Source organism: Tachypleus tridentatus, chromosome 6 (genome assembly GCF_004210375.1).
Source record: "Tachypleus tridentatus isolate NWPU-2018 chromosome 6, ASM421037v1, whole genome shotgun sequence".
In the NCBI taxonomy this organism is placed as follows: Eukaryota; Metazoa; Arthropoda; class Merostomata; order Xiphosura; family Limulidae; genus Tachypleus; species Tachypleus tridentatus.
This window is the reverse complement of record NC_134830.1, coordinates 80,731,933-80,750,827: the sequence shown is the minus strand read 5'-3', so window position 1 is coordinate 80,750,827 and position 18,895 is coordinate 80,731,933. Positions and strand designations below refer to the sequence as shown.

At 30.8% G+C, this 18,895-nt stretch overlaps 1 protein-coding gene across 8 annotated transcripts in view; it reads right to left on the bottom strand.

Moving 5' to 3' along the window:
* Nucleotides 1–18,895, bottom strand: part of LOC143252904 (serine/threonine-protein kinase Doa-like) — a 94,362-nt gene that overhangs the window by 31,553 nt on the left and 43,914 nt on the right. The window lies entirely within an intron of this gene.

The window sequence follows — 18,895 nt, the reverse complement described above, 5'->3', positions numbered from 1 at the left end:
CCAGTCTCATTTCTTTACTCTTTATTATCTGTATTTGGAGGTTTTTCAGTTCTCAATCTTTTATCTTGTATAACTCAGTTTTGTGTTTGTTATGTGTTAGAGTACATTTTGCATTTCATTTACTTTTTTGTTGGAGCTTGTATGTTAAGTAGTTTTATGTTGACTATAATTGCCATGATGTCTTGCATGTAGTTTTTTCATTTTGTTGAACTGCACACAAGGCTATTCAAGAACTACATGCATTATCCATCCCTAACTACAAACACCATCCACAGCCGACTCTTATCACACCAGATAGTTGGACTTAACAGTCACTATTACAACACACAGGTACATACTCAAAATGCAGAGGGCAAATTATTATTTTTGGTGCTAAGTGGGTGCAAATCATTTAATCTCAGGTTAACTGGGCTATACTTGTAGTCTGAAAATATGACTTCAGGAACTGTTAGGTTAAGATAATTTAGCATTACAAAATTACTGTTCAAAATATACACAACATGATGTTAATTTTGTTGTTTTTAAGACCAATTTATAAAATGAGCTATCTGTGATGTATCCATCACAGGTATTGTAATAATTTTTAGTATTGCAAGTCCTCACAGACTTGCAGCTGGGCCACAAAGTGGGTAGGCTTTGACTGAGAGCAATACTCATCTTTATCCCTTCCCATTGCTCAAATTTCTCATCAGCTACAAAATATATTTTGTGTTACACCTATACACAAATTTGACAAGTGTTCTGATACTCTTCATCATACATCTCTATTTAAACATCTTCAGTAATGGACAAGAAACTATTAGATCTGTGGTCACATTGTCAACTTTTTTAATCTTACTTTTTCATTTATGTAAAATTGCTTGTTTGTTGTTAAGCACAAAGCTGCACAATGGGCTGTGTTGTGCCTATAATGAGTATCAAAATCCAGTTTTTAGTGCTGTGAGCCCTTAAGGCTTACTACTGGTTTAAGGGAGGACATGTGAAGTATGTATATATAAAAACAGAACATAATGCTGGGATGCAGTACTTAGTAAACAATATAAAATAGACATTTGTTGTAAAAATCACCAAATTTTCAAGTCTATCCCCACATTCATCTTAACTCATCCATTTCAAATTCAAGATCAGAGCTGCATATTAAAATAGTATTTTGAACCTATATTTTATCTGCAAGTCACTGCTCTAGAAGTTTTATGTTCAACACCATAACTCCCCAGTTGGCCTGAGCCAATACTCAGATTGAAAAGATTCCCTGAAATGTTATTTATATATGCCTCATAATACTTCAAAAGTTAGGCTTACACACACACACACACACATATATATGTACCTTTTCAAATATTCACCTTGTGTTAGCATTTAAATTATAATTTTCAAAATATGTAATAATAACAACTTCAAAAATCCACATTCTCTTTAAAGTAGCTCATAGTCTAAAGCACTCCATTTCATGCAATGTCCTTCAAATTTTAGTGTCTTGTAAGTAATGACTTAGTTAGCCTAATGGATAACAATGTCCTGTACAAACAACAGTAGTTAGATGTACACTTTAAAGTTTGGCCTTTAATGCTCATTTTCCAAAGTTCACACACAGGAAAACCCTGAGGCAGCTAATAATAATTTTCTTACATCTCCAGCTATTTGGTAAGAGGGTGTCCTTTACAATATATCCTTATTACTCTGTAAGTACATCACTTAAATTTAAAAATATACACATAAATTATTCACCCAACTCAAATATGTTGTAATATCCTGAATTTTTATTTGCACATGTACATATTTATATTCATTATTTGTTTTTTTCTTTTTATTCTAATGTTTTCTGTGTCAAAGCATCCTAATTTTCTACTCTTTCTGCTCAGTTTGAAAGTTTCTGTTCCATTTCCTCAGAATTCTGTATACACATGATCATCTTAGAAACTATATTTCATGCCTTCCTCCATTATTTATTTATTGTTCCATTTGGTGTATTACAACATCTTATTTTTGCCAAAGTAATTCTTTTCCCATTATTTAATTGTATTTATAACTATCCATCCCTACATTTTTCTTTCTATAATATTCACAATACATATTTTTCAGTTTCAATAATACTCCAATTTTGTTCCAAGTTATGTTCATTTCTTCTCCAATATTGCCTGCTTAAATTTTTATCTCTTAATCTTTTAACTTTTTCTGCTTCAACTATAATGCCACATACATGTATTTCAGGATTTCCACTGTATTCATATCCCATTTTAATGTTTCTTTTACTGTTTCCTATTCCTTTTATAAACACTTTTGAAGAAAGTTTTACCACTTTACTTCCTCCATATTCAGAATTACACCTTTATTTTACTGTGCTGACTATAATACAAGTATGTTGTAATAAGGCAGATTTTAAACACAATGTCCATTTTATGTACTGTAATATATTTTTTCTACTCCACAGGTTATAACAAAAGGTGCCAGACTTTGAAACAAGTGCTACAGTCTACCTATACTCAATAATCCTTTAGATGCATTACATCTAATTTACTTCTTGTTGTGCCTTCACCTGAATTTCTTTCATGAAATTCCAATAAAGTACATTCAACTCCTCATCTTGTGCTGAGTTTTTTCTTTCTTTAAATTTGCTAATTACTTTTCATAGTCCTCTTTTGCCTACTGGTATCTAATTTTTCATCCATTCTTATTCTTCTCCTGTAAATCTCTTGTAATTCTTACCTTTAAATTTTCTCAGTGTTGCCTATGTTCTTCCACATTAACTGTCCTTCCACTTTTCACCTGAATATATTCAATGCTATCTAAAACTCCTAAGCTGTTTTTACTATTTTCCACCTCCCAGATCTTCCTCACTTTTTCTCCTCCTTGGTAAAATTGCTGCAATTCTATTTTTTTATTTTAATATATTTGCTTTTCCTTTTGTTCTCTGATCCTTTGAAATTTCTTTTAATTTCCTCCTGAATTCCATTTTTTTTGTATTAATATGTTTGATAAAACCACTTATTTTTCTTTGTGTTTTATTTTTCATTCCTATCTGCTCTGCTGTTATTAACCAAGCCATCTTCTCCAAATAATTTTCCTGATCTTATCTATTTATCACAGTGTCTTCCTATATCTTCTTCACTATCTGTTCTTCTTCCTTTTACCCCTGCTATAATTATATATGATACAAATCTATCCTATTTCTTCCCTTCATCCACTTAATTACTGATTATGCTAATAACTGCCTTATCTAGAATGGGAATACATCTTTATATGGGTATGTTCATATATTTTTCCAAATTTTTATGCAGGTGTTCTAGTACTCAGTATTTTTGTAAACAAGGTGTAGACTGTCTTTCTTTGCCTTAGGCAGCAAGATTAAATACTATAGTGGTAATTCTAAAGAGTTTACAATTACCTGAACAGGCCTGTGGTATGTCAGCTACATGAAAGTGGAGAGGTGATACAATAAGTTTGTCAGAGTTTATATTCTTGGCATAAATAATTTAGGATAATGGTAAACTGCACAAAGACCATGGTCTGAACAAAACTATAGTATTAAAATGATTCTTCTTCGAAACAAGTTTTTAAATTCTGCTCTGGCATACATTTGTCATTCCAGATACAACATCCATGTTAGTGTAAACAAGGATTTTACTTATTTGCTCTAGTATGTATTATAATCTTTTTCTTTGATGTCTGACATATTGTACTGTAATGTTTCCTTTCTAACCTCTCAAGATTTACAGACTCTACTTCAGATACTTGTTAGTTTTTACCTATGAATACCATAATGAGTCATAAAAAATGTCAGAACAAACATTATGAAGGTGTGTTACATTTTTCAGTTAAGAATGTGCAAACATTATTATCAAAGCTTGTATTTTTTCAATACAAAACTGAACAAAACATGCAGTACTTTGAAAAAAAAAATCACTCAAATTCAAAAGTGAAATATATCATGGTTAATATTTACAACTTCACATTCTAGCTGACATACAAAGAAACAAAACTTCAAAAGTTTTAACTACTGCATGCAATATTTAAAATGGTAGTAATAAGTTCTTAACCCAAGCAATAATTTCACTTAAAGTGGTGACCTACTTATAAGGCCTTTAGGGGATATAACTTATGATACTCAGATACTGCTTATTGAAATCACCATATAATACATATTCAATACTGCACTCTAATGAAACTAAACCATAATTCTTGGTTTTGATTTTTGGAAACAGTACACAAAAACTGTCATACAACAAATTAAAGTAATAAAAAAAATGTACAATTAACATAATTATTTTATAATCTCAAGTTTACAAAAATCACATAACAAAGATTAAATTAACCAAAAACTGAAGATGATACTTACTCTCTCTGCAAAAGAAAAAGACATTTCTTCAAGTTCTTGATGACAAGAAATCCACTTAAAATAAAAATGCATATCAGAATGGCTGAAATGGGTGATAACACTTTTACTGATAAGGAAAAACAAAGTTTTGACCTTCCTAGGGTATCTTCAGATTAAGAGAGTTTACAAGTGACCATTGTGAAACATGTATTAGAGATGGAAGTATAAATGGGTATGGGATTGTAAGGGGCATTGTAACTGGATGTTAGGTTATTAAATATTACAGATATAAAGGTGTTCCTTTATATAGGTTTAATTGTGGTTTTAGTTGCTGTATAAGTAGGGCTTCTTTGATTTTGCATTTGTTTATATTTGTTTCCCTACTTAGTATCTGGTTGTTTTCTATAGTTATACTGTGTTTATATGATTTGCAGTGTTCAAAAACACGTAAAGGGGTTTCCTTCTTGTTCTTTGAATTTAGTTTCCATTTTTCTGCTTGTTTCTCCAACATAGAAGTCATGGTAATTGTTGCATTGTATTTTATAAATTATGTTGATGTTGTGTTTGTCAGTGTAGTTTTTACATAGTATGGACTTTAGTTTTGTACCTCGTTTTTGAATAAATTTGGTGTTTACTGGAATGTCGTGTTTTGTTAATTTTTTTTTCCAAATGTTGGTCATCGTTCAGCTCATGTTGTGAACATATGGTATGTGGCAGTATAAGGTTTTCAAGTCGTGCGTATACTTTTTTCCATGATTTTTTGAGGAAATTTGTTGATGTTGATGAAGTGTTATTTTATTTTGTTGATTTCATCATGAATTTTATCAGGCAAGCATAGTTTTGTAGCTGTGTTTATTTAGTTTCTTAAAATGTAGAGTTTTTGTTTTTCTCCATGTGCTAAGTCCCAGGGAATGTACAATCCAGTATGAATGATTTTTCTGTGGATTTCTATTTTGAATGGCATATTTGTTCTAGTGATCTTGAGGGTAAGAAATGCTATTTGGTTAGTTTTTTCCAGTTCACAGGTGAAGTTAATGTTGGGGTGTATTGTGTTGACGTGATAGAAAAAACTAAGTGTGTGTTTTGTAGATGTGAATCCAGCAATTGTATCATCAACATACCTGTACCAGTATAGTGGTGGGTGTGAGGCTGAATTGATCGCTTGTGATTCAATCTATGTCATAAAAATGTTAGCTAGAACTGGTGACAGGGGATTCTCCACACTGAGGCTACTTATTCATGTTTTTGAATACTGGAAATCAAATAAACACAACATAACCATAGAAAACACCCACATACTAAGTATAAACTAAGTAAATATAAACAAATGTAAAATCAAAGAAGCCCTACTTATACAGCAACTAAAACCAAAATTAAACCAATATAAAGGAACAACTTTATACCTATACCAATTAATAACCTAACATCCAACTGCAACGTCTCCTACAATCCCATACCTGTTTATACTCTTGTCCCTAAATAGATGTTTGGCAATGGTCACTCGTAAACTATCTCTTTCTTAACCTGAAGATGATGAAAGGTTGAAACTTTGTTCTTTCCTTATCAATAAAAGTGTTAATACCCATACCAATCATTCTGAGACTGAGACACATTTCTTCAACTTGTTAAAAGATTTCATTTTGAAAATTACAAGTTTCTCATATACATATCCTTATTTAGGATACCATGCAAGAAAAAGTAATTTTGATTCATGTCATTCCACTGTAACTTTATATCAGCTGGAGTTATGTAACTTGTCAAATTTCATATTCAAAAACATATTTTTTCAACATGACATTGAAAGTTATTTACAATAAGACCGAGTTCACACAGCACAATTTAATCTATGATCCATATTAACTAGCTAGAGCTTAAAAGTATTTGGAAGACTAAATATTCAAATAAATGTGTTTAGTAGTTATAAAACATAGTACAAGATTTTCAATAATAATAAACTAAAATCAGTACACAGTTATTTGTCATATTTCAATCAATGGTGTTATGTCTAATTCTTAATGTCATTTCTAATAACAAACAACAAAAATAGTGAATGTCCTTTTTCTTACATTTTGGAAAACTATTAAAGCCTTTTAATCATAATTTATCAAAATAATATATACCTGTCATTCAGAATACACCAACATCCCAAAACTATGCACATACAGTTCCTTGACTTTTAAAATATTAAGTATTACAAATTGAGATCCTTAGAATCAAGTTGAAAGCTTACATACAACGAAATTAAGACAATGGAAACCAATTTTTTGATAAATGTCTTAACTCAACATATTGCTAATTTTTATGCTCATTATTTTTTTAAGTTTTAATAAAATAATAAATGTAAGGTTACTTTGTTTATGGCTATAAATGTTTATCATACAGAAATTTTAGAAAACAGAATCAGTGTCCTAAAATATTCAGTTATTTGAGGACCAAATCCTGACTGTTTTCTAAGTAGGCAAAAGCCATTTTGAATGCATTATATAAATCTTACATGATATTAATTAAAATTAATTTGGTTAAAGCTCAATTTTTAAAGAATAAGTTCAAAGTACACGTTAAAAACACAATTATTCTGTGGTCTATAAATATAAAACCATATTACTTCTGATACAACTGATATTCATGTCTTATTTTTAGAGCATACATATAAACAGTGATAAACTTCATATTTTCAAAAAGATTGTCTTAGTTTTATCTCAAATATTAAAGAGAACTGTAGAAAGAATAGTTTATCAAACCTATCACAAGACTTGTATTAGTTCAATGTTTTTAGGTTATACATCACATCATCTGAACAAAGTGCAAAGTTGTTGCTGATTGCACTAAACTGATTCTATGTGCAAAACAAAAGTTAGGACTTGCATTACAGAACAGTTCAGTGCTATTCCCTCAGTTGTACCAACAATATTTTTAAAATTCAAGAGAAATATCTGTATTTATGACAATGTTACTAAGGCTATCTGTCCATAATTTAGGATAGAAGATTTAATGTAGGAAGTAGAAATATTTAAATCTACAGTTTAACAACTTTTATTGCTATGACTAATACCTTGAAATACACATTAGCATTCTATACAGAAAACTAGTTAAGTTAAAGATCAGAAATTAAAAACAAAAATTTCTCAAACTGTTAAATAATTCTTTAATGAAAATTAACCAAAAACAAGCATATGCAATGTACTGAAATACAAAAAATGATCTGTTGCCTAGACTAGTCGTATTTTGCTCTCACCAGATGTTTATAATATGTAAAAATATAAATTCATATACATGTGTGAACCTTCATGAAATACTCTGCATCTATTTTTCCAGATTATGTTGGAGGAAAAATAAAGATTGTTTTCTAGATATTGTTTTCCATGTGTGATGTATTCATGACATCATATCTGCACCCTGAAAATGGATAAAAATAGTTTTCTGCAATGGAAATGGAGGCAAAACAGGAAAACTATGATCCCTCTTGCAAAACTACATGTACACAGGATAAAACCTTTGCAAAGTAGAGAGTTGTACATTGTGCAATCAAAAAAGTTTTCCAGTATCATATAAGCAAAAGTTCCATTATAGTGTGATATTCTTCCACTATAAATGACAAGATGGAAAAGTGGAAGCAATTCCACATTTAACAACCTAAAAAGTGAAACTAAGATGGAAAAACAAATTCAAGTACAGATTAATTTTATTTCAATCCATGAAATTTGTTTTGTTTGTAGATCAGTGTAAGATATAAATAATGCAGTAACCAAGTTTTTAATGCACATTTTTCATGAAGATATCAACCTGCAAATGTAGTTATGTTTCAGGCAGTATAAATGCCTGGAAAAGAATGAAAAAATTTAGATTAGAATATCATTAAGATAAGCATCCTATTTTGAGTTCAGAACATTTTCATAATAATGTTAGCAGACATTAAATAAATGTTGTGTGTTTAATAAGAAAATGAGGTACTTTATTAGCTTCTGGAATCCAACAATAGAGAAATTCTACTGACAAAATAATACATGAAAATGTCCATTAGACCTATGGATTACGAAAGTTTATCAATACTATACAAAGTAATGAGACATGTGATTAAATTTGCTGCTTTCAACCAAATTACTACATTTGAAATATCAGTTTCCAAATAGCTTTATGGTGATGTTCATGATGTTAGAAAAACATCAAGTCTTGAAAGAAATGAATAAAATCTCTATAAAATCTCCTTCAAAAGGTGGACCTTTCTTCTTTTGTGGCAAACTAGGAATGGTGGTGTAATTGAATAAGTGATATATAAATGGAGTTTAGTAACATCATGAAGGTCATCCTGTTTCCATGAAACATCTGTTTCTCTATGTGCTGTTGTAAGCATCTCATTTTTGGTACAATTTAACCAATGGCGAGAATATATGTGAAAAGTTGTTAGGGATATTTAACTTTAGAAATAGCTAAATATATCTTTAAAACTATAATTAAGTGTTTAAGTAAAATAAAGGTGACATCTGGAGACTGGTTTCAAAAGGTATGTCATACTATTTAGTTTATAAAAATAGGTCTGAAAAAATTATCTTAAATAAACAGCAAGATGTAGGATATTCAGATTGCACATTACATGATAAAAATTAGCAAAGTATAAAAATTATTGTTCTGACAGAGATGAAACCAATGAACGGAGATCATCAATTTCAGGAACTAGACTAATTCTGAAAGGTTGAAGAGCAATCCAATAAGTTTCTTTTATTTCTCTGTCTTCTTTAGTTTTAAATCATCAATGCTGATTTATTTATTTCAGCATTTATTTCAATGCTGATGAGAGTCTCATTAATGGAATGATCAGGTTGGTTAAAGTGTTGAGCAACAAGGAAAAATTTTTCAGTGTTAACATAAAATTTATGGTTGTTGAACCATTCTCTAAGAGTTGTTTTTGTATGTTGTCCATATAGGTGATTGCATTTTTTACACAGTATAAGGTAAATGGTGTTTTTTGATTCACAAGTAATTTTCTTTAATTGTACTTGTCAAGAAATGAGTCAATTGGTTTTATAGACATGCAGGTTTAACAACAAGTTTTACTACATGGACAATAACCATTCTTGAGTGGAATGTAATTCATTTTTGTGTGAAAAAGTTTTTTTTTGCTTTTTTTAGTTCTGCATTCTAAGGAGACAATGGGAATTTTAGGAAAGATATGTTTAAGGCTATTGTCTGGCTTAGGATGTGTTTCTGCTGAGTGTTGTTAGCCTTTTCAACATCTGCTGATTTTAGTATCTTTATACCCTCTCTGTAACATGGTTTGTTTTAGATCCTTGTGTGTTTTCTGTAATGTTTGATTTGAGCATATTTTCTTTATTCTAAGAGCTTACTACAGGTAATGTTTTGTTAAGTATGAAAGGGGTGACAGCTTTTATAGTAAAAGTATCATGATCTGTCTGTAGATTTTTCTACAAGTCAATGTGTAAAGTTGTCTTTTAGAAAACAACAACATAAAAAAAGTTAATCTGGGTAGACGAGTAATCACAGCTATACATGATTGTTTTCATACTAGATAAAATCTTTAGCTGATTTGAGATTGGCTATCCAAATGAAAAAGTAATCTCTGTGCAATTTCCATGTGTGAACTTTTACAGAGCTTAGTTGTAAAAGCTGGTTTTCAATATGACCCATCAAAATGTTGGCATAATTGGAAGCCATTTTGTAACCCATGGCAGTACCATTAACCTGAATATAATGCTTGTTATTGAGTTAAAAGTTCTTCAGAGTTAAAACTAGGCTAAGAAAATCAGTTTCTGTTTGAGATTCTGATAGATTAGAAGAGTTTAATGCAGACTTTAAGTTTCTAGTCCTTCATCATGTGAAATAATGACAAAAAGGGAAGAAACATCCATTGTGCAAAGAAGACTGGTAGATGGTAACTGTCTATCAGTATTAATAATATCTTCTATAATGTCAATAAAGTAGGTAGTATCCTTTATGCAAGAGAGGGAGTACAGGGAATACATTTTATGTGTTGATCAAAAAAGCAGAGCTTTGCAGTAGTCATCTTTATATCAGAAATATGGGCCAGGATTGTTTGGTTTGTGTATTTTGGGTAAAAGATATCTACCAAGAAAAGTTTGCCTGCGTACCAAACAGCTTTATGGTAATAGTCAAGTAAAGAATTCTTGTATATACACCTTGAACACACTCATATCTAATGCTTGGTGTTGACAAAATGGTAGTGTTATCATTAGTAAGAGCTTCATTTGGCAGTGTAGAAGATTTAGGTCAGTCATGAAAATACACACACACACATGCACGCACATATATATTCCTTACCCAATATATGGTATGAAGTAATGTACCATACTCTTCCGATATAAGCATTATAAAACTTTACAATTATTCAGGTTTTGCAAAATTTGTAATAAATTACAATATTTATTATTAATGTTAAAAAGGCATATACAAAAACTGATATTTAATGGATTTAATAAAAAAATCCTCTATAATGTTATTAAAATATATTGTAATAAATATAAGAATGCATTAATATAAAGTAAAATTTAAGGAAATTTTATTGAAAGTTTCTGATAAGTATTTCTAGTTGTAAATAAGGTCATTTAAACAACTTGGCACTACTTTATGTGGATGAACACCTTATCACATATAAAGAATTGTTTAGAGTTTGAAAATTGGTAGTTACAGTAGGCTTAATAGGTGGTGGTCAGAAGTTATATTAGTATAGATAACTAGCTGGGGCCATCTATACTAGATAATTTGTATACTAAGCTACTAATTAGTGCCTTATCACTATAAGGGGGGTTGGAATGCCAACTTCAGAAGGTAAGTTTATCTTACTTACCCCCAAGTAGTTGTACCTTATTACTTTTACCCTTTTCTGTTAATTTACTTTGGAGAGCAATTACATTCTCACAACAGTATGCAAAGAGTAAAGGGTGTTATAGATGTGAGGCATTGTGGACTTGAGCACACACATCTCTCTCTCTTACTTTCTTGTATTTTATTATTAATTTTGAATTTCTTCATGTGAGACCAGTGAACAAAGGTTAAAACTGATAGACAGTGTATCCCTATGCTATATGGGTCCCACTTCTTAAAAGAGCATGTTGTTAGGAAATATCATGTGGCATCATAGATTGTGTGTTAACACAGATAGCATGCTGCTAAGAGTCATAATTCCATGAAGTATTAATAGAGGTTGTGCTGTTATGGGAGGAGTAACATTACAGTTCAATATCAGAGGGCCTGTTACTACAGGCAGACAGTGTTACAAAGATTCTATAATAGGCAGATGGTCTTACTAAGTATAATGTTTCTGTAGGCAAATAGGATTGCATACAGATTTCACATTTCTCAACATACATTTATAGTTTCATTTTATGTATTTAACTGTACCACACATTTCACAAAGGCACATGGTGCTATTAAGACCATATAGAACTGTTGTAACCATCAAGATAATGTTACTATAATCCCAGAGAACTGCATACAAATTTCAACTTCTCTTAATTTATTGTTTTCATTTATATATTTAATTGTATTACATGTGTTTAAGAAAAGTGAATGGTATTTTCAAAGGTGGATAGTGTTACTAGTCCTGTAAGACAGCAAGTCTGAAAATTAACAGATGGACAATGCCCAGCACAAAAATGATGTTTGTCTGGAATAGTTGTGATGGTACTAGACAGCAGGGTACTCATGGTCATATTTAAATTTCCCATGTTGTTTCCAAATATCATTTTCTACACTGGTTTGGTCAAATTGACTGATCTGGTTAGCATCTTGCATTTGTTATAGTTTCAATAATATAACCCTTAATATGTTTAGTTATCTTCACAAAATTTAGTAGGCATTTATTAAGCACTATGAGTCTTTTGTATGTAAAAATAAAACATCAGATAGTATTTCTATATACTATTATATTACTCTCCAGAGTGCAAAGTGATTTTCATGTTCAGGTTAAAAATACTTTTCATCATCTTAAAACTCTTAAATTTTATACTTATAATCCCTAAGAGTTCATAAATAAATTTCCAATGTTTTTATTCAGTAAAACTTTTAAATGTTCTGTTATTTTTCTCTATCCTAATTTTATACACGAGTGATCGATATGATCAGTATCATAATCACAAAAATACGAATTTTTATTACCAAATTTCTGTTTTCTAAAATTAGGCCTGAGTTTTCAATTTAAAAAAAATGCAGTACCCGAGCCTGACTTCAAATTCTAACATGGTAGTAAATTTAAATTTGTTTATGCTAAATGGTTTGAAATTTATAACAGTATACATTTATTTACGCTTAAATGTTATTGTTTTATTTTCCTTTGAGCGACAGGGCCTATCTAATTATTATTTGCGCCACTATAAGTTGAAATCACTCAACGAACGTGAAGCTAAACTGTTTTAAATTAAAGATTAGAAACGGGTGACTCCAGAGAGTACCTCGTGAAAGCTTTTATTATCATTTATTTCATGTAATATAATTTTAACTAACATAAAAAGTTTCATTCTTTTTAGACTTTTTGCTATTTTATAATAATAAATAAAAATGCACATGAAAATAAAGAAAAAGTACTTACTCGTGCCCCTTTTATTTTTTTTGCAATCGACTATCGATTACGCTTAACCTTGTTTTTTATACTAATGGTAGCACTGCATTAAATAATTTTATTTAATTAAATAATGCACCAAAGAACAAAGAATAATAACGTGTAAAATGCAAACAATGCCCCATAACTACCACAGTTTTTCTGACTTTCTAACTAAGCAGCAACATCAGTTCAAAATTCAGTTAAACTCGTTGATCGTAGGTATAAAGACTAACAAGTCGCGTAGCAATGGGAAAAGTAAGCATGCGCATCCTGAAACAGGCCGCCACAAACAAAAGAATTTTTACACGATATGATTGTTTACAAAATAAACTTCACTGAAACTCATCAATGTAACAGCTACATTGGAATGATTCAAGACTCTAAACCAATGCTTCTCAAACCTTTCAATATCATTCACCCCTATAAGCTTTTCACAACAGCTCACTCACCCCAGTTCAGCTTGGAACTAAAATTTTGTACTTGAAAAAAACAAACTCAGAGTTGTTTTATGAAACGCTTAGCCGCGGCGAAAAATAAACTTATCTTTGAGAATCTGATAATCGATATTCTTAAATTATTAATAAATGTGACGAGAAACATTTTGACGGCAAACTCCAGGATAACCGAAATAAGATTCTGAAGTATGTTTTTATGACATCTATATTGTGTTTTATGATTTTAATTAAGCATCAAACACGAGATTGCAAAATATTCAAAAGAAAAGCATGTAATTAACACTGAAAACATTAAAGGTCCTTACTGTGAGAACTGAATATATTCAAATATGTGAAGAGAGGAAAGTTATATCTGAGTAAGAATATCAGGAAATTCAAGTTTTTCCTATCACTAACTGTTGGGCAGGTACATTTTACTTAAAATTTTAAAGCAAACGTTGTCACAGTATGGTATTGTGATAATAAACACAACCATATTTCTAAGGCTCGTTTTAGGAATGAACACAAGTGTTTTACGATGCATAATAGGCATGAAAAATAAAGTTTTAAATTTGTTTACAAACAATAATTTAGGAAGGCCTGGAACCAAAGTATAATTGATGATACTCATTCACCCTGAATCTAATGTTATTAACCACTAAGTAGAACATTAACCCAGTTGAGAAGCGCTACTTTAAACCATCAAGAGATTTGTGATTAGCCCATAAAAAAACAACAACAACTAATCTTTGGACCCATTTCTGAGATACAACCTCGCGGAATTTGAACATAGTTTTGTTTTTCTATGGCTCTGGTGTTTAATGTTCAAACCTCAACCACCATCTCAATACTTGTCCAATTGCTTTGAAATTAATAGCAATACTTATTTCATATTCACTCTATTAGCAATAGTGATTGTGGTTCGAAACAATAAGTTTTGTGGCCTACAGGGTTGGCTTTATTTAAAATAAAATACAATTTTTTATTTCCATTAAGCTTTACAGGGGCAAACATTATAGTTAATTCTGATTTTGTGTACAATTTTACAGAATTATGAAGAGTGTTTTTCTTGTACAATGTTTGTGAAACTTTAAATTGTCTGTGCTAATGGATGGAATTTAGATTGTTTTCCTATGTAAACACAATAAACTACCAAGTTTTAATTGTCAGTTGACAGCCATTACTTCTTTGTTCAAGGTAATAGATTTGTAAGTTTAATTTCAAAGTTTATTTTCCACACACAAAATCCCACATACCAGTATTATTTACTATCCACTGTGTGAAAAATGTGCGTTTACTGTCCACAGTTTATTAATATGTACCTACTATATATACAAGCTTCTTTGCAAGCGGTTTTGAAAAGTTTTTGTCAGAATTGTTCAAGATACTCAGTGTTTAAATGTGTTATTAACTTGTTGTGTGTACCTAGCGCTAATATTACCAATGATGTTTTGTCAGTTAAATACATTTATAATGAAAAGAATGATACGTAAACCAAAAACAGATTAACTGTAAAAAGGAAAATAAAAAGAGCGGCCAAGAAAAAAGTTATTTGTTACATAAACAGCGACTAAAATAACAGATATCAGAATGCGACCAAGGCAATCACTATTATTACATACACAATTTAAAATTGCTTGGTAAAAAAAGTAAACTCTATACAGAGATAATCGGTTTCTCCTGCCACGCCTAACTGCCATATCCTCTCTTTCATAAACTGCCGATAGTTCTCTTTGCTTTCTGTTGGTTATAAATATTGTAGTATTAAATGTCAAAGACTTTCGTTTATCAAACAACAATTCTAGTACATTGTCTTCTGTACACAGAATTATTAATTTCTCTTCCAATTCAACCTTTATCTAAACCAAAAGCAGCTTGTCTGTAGAAAAAAAACCACGACCAAGAAAAAAGTTGTTTGTTGTATAATCAGCGGCTAAAAGAAATGATATCGGAATGTGACCAAGACAAATAGCATTATTGGATACATAGTTTACAACTGCTTGCTAAAAAAAGTAAACTGTATACCTGATTTTGAATTATTTAATTAACATCTTTGTCAATGTTATTAACGATAGTACGATTATGTGTTACTTGCCATTTGGCCACTTTCGTGTATGATTACCTGTACGTCTTTACTTTGACAAAAAAGGAGAGCAAATGACAAGTAACTTGTACTATCCTTAATAAAACTGTCAAACGCGATAACAAAATAAATCCAAACCAAGTATAGGGTTCACGTTTTTTTAATTATTGTCAGAAACTTACCGTTATACACAATAAATAAAAATTAATTTTATTTATAAAATATAGACGTTGATGACATCTCAGTACAACAACAAGCAATCTACCGACGTCATGAAACATGTCCTCTGGCAACAAAACTTCCGTCGTTAGGGTCATGGCAGAATGAAAAATTCCAGTTGTCAAGTGCTAAAGCAGCATGATAACAAGACTACATTAGGCTATCTTGCTGTGTCCACCGAGGGGAATTGAATATCTTATTTTAACGTTGTAACTTCGTAGACTAACCGCTGTCCCGCAGATGGACTAACAAAGGATAACTCTGATTTTAGTGTGTGCTTTAGAGCTACAAGTTACTGGGAGAAATGTCTATTTTTACTATTGTACCTAGAGAACCAGAACTTTAACAATCTATATACACATGTGCCATTTAACAACCTCAGTCGCGTAAATGATTTATAGTAATGTGCATCAGCATATGCAAAACTGAAATTTCTCGGCCAATTACATTCATTAGAACGAATATTAAATACCATCATAGCAAATCTAGTTTAAAAATATACAACCTTCACAAATCAATAACTGATTTGAAAAATGCTGTATATATGTTGTAATCATAACAACCAAATTATAACTCAGTTCTTTAACTTTATAATTCAAGGTAAAAGGGGCTTCGAAAGTACAAATGTTAAGAATGAGCTAAATTTCAAAATAACGTTAATTAACGCTGACAGGGTTTTAAAAACTATGGCAAGATCATTTTAAACATATTATTTATCTCTATGGAATAGGCATTTCTACAAATACTTTTCAATTCCCCAGACACGCGTACAGATGTACACTGATGACAAACTCAGCATACGCTATAAAGAAATTCTATATAGCATATGATAGTATTTTAATTACGTGTTTGATTTCTTGAATGCAGAATATTATCCCCAAACCTTCTACACAAACCCTTTCCAAAGAGAGAAAGAAAAAATACTAAATATGTCGCCAATGCGTTTCATATTTGACTTAAGACTTTTTCGTTAGGTTTACGTATTTATGTGAAATTCCACTTAAACAATATATATAATACTTAAATATACAAATACGTATATACACACTGAAGAACTATATATATGTATTTATATTTTTCAGTCCATTTACATGTGCCGACAAATTCATACCATATACTATTAAAAAAGAAAGAATCGATAGGTAATTTATCAGTTTCATCCAGACAGTGCTTTTTAATCCAATTAACTCGTTTCCGTCGCTGCCTTCTGTAGTACATTGTAGAATTAAGCTTGCATTATAAGGTACTTGGAACATTTCGTGTGTGTATAGGAAATGCAAGATCCGGGCGGATGGTAACGCACTACACGCAATATAAAAAAGGATTAGACATTAAATTTACTGTCAAGAACGTGAACACCATCACCAAAGCAGCAGGTAAACAGAAGAACGGGTATAGAAGCTAAAGTAACGGCTCGAAAGATACATCCGTCTTATTGGATCAATATAAAGTTATATACACGAGGTATAGCTGGACCAATAGTGGCTATAAAACTACGTATCAGTGAGGCAAATATCCTGATAATATTTTTACAATCGTCTGTAAAAATGGTATGCATTTTTTGATAACCAGTCTCTCCTGTGAACTCTTACATACACATATAGATGTAACTGGTCAAATTTAATTAATAATTCCTGTTTTGTTATACAAGTATATCAACAGTTACAAAAAACAACAGAAAATATCTCTCTTATTACACAATTAAACATACTTAAATTGTATCACCTTCAAATTACTGGCTTGTTTACATGCTGTTCACACTGTTCGTACTGCATCATATTGAATAACTGTACTTTTTTTTTACAACATTTACCATAAGGAATTGACCAAAAATTAGGTAAAATTGCAATTAATTAAAATAATAATTACATCTTTTTTACACTGAGTGCGTGCGTGACTCATGAGTTTTAAGGACCCTGTGCTATTCAAAGCATACAAAGTTTAGAAACACGTTACAAATCCGATTGAGTCCATATTAACCACATTGATAATTCTATAGTAACACGAAGTCATCAGAACTACATGAACAACGCAGTTGTGTTCAATGAGTTTGCTTCCCAAGAAAATAATTTTAACCGTTTCGAATATTCACGCAAAGCAAAAGCTACCTGACAGATTGGAGGGAAGATAGCTAGTCAACATCATCTACAGCATCACCGTAACCTCACAGGCTATTTTAACTGACAGAATAGTGGGATTTGGATACCACCAATATAACACACCTAGTGCTCCAAAAAGCGGAGCGTGATTATTTCTTTGGCAAGAAGAGGATGCAAATGTCAGATCTACAGACAACGTTTAGCTGCAAAAATTTCTCATTCATTACTTTTTCAGAACCATTAGGAATTAATCAGAATACAGCGGAAAATTTAGTATTTTCATCAAAGTATATAAACAGACTGAACTCTTATCATTTCTGAAAAGAACTTGCAAAAGAATTAAAATTTTAACATAACACGTTATTTAATACAATTATCCTTTGCACAACTATCCCATCTATAGATTTAAGCTTAAGTGTGGAAAATCTGAATAAAACTCTATTCTTGCTACACTTAATCATTACGTTTTCCGAATAAAGCAGAGTACCACAAACAGTTATAAACACCTTGTCCTAAGATACGCGCCCAGCAACGGTCAGTTGCAAACTCTCTTTATTAACCTGAAGATAACCTAAGAAGATCGAAACGTTGTTTTGTACTTTATTTAAATTAAAGTGCTAATACCCATACCAGCTATCTTGAGAATACAATTACAAACTCCTGTTCCTTAAAAAAGTTCTCCCTTTCTGCTAAATACCGATATTTATACAAAATGTAACGCCACTTCAACGCCAATTATTTGACAACTATATGAATTTCATTATACCCAGGCGACTGAAATTCGTAACTTCCATGAAATAAATACTGCCTAGGATTAAATACCTTCATTTTACAGTTGTATGTCCAAATAAAACATATTTATCCACTTTACATCGATTACACCCTGTGTTTATAAACAAACATGCACGAAACCTTACTTTACTAACAAATGAATGGTTATCAAAACAAAGTAGCCCATTCTTAATTTACGTTTTTGCTATACTGAATCATGCATATTAGCTTTCCTTTCCAAAAAACACGCTGTTCATAAAACATGACATTTCTAACACAAAGCGAACACAAAATTAAAGAATTAGGGCTACATACAAAATTAAACAACCAATCCTGAATAAGCGCATTTCTATGTAACAGATAAAAATGTGTTCAACTTTCCTGTCTCGTGATCCGTTCTGC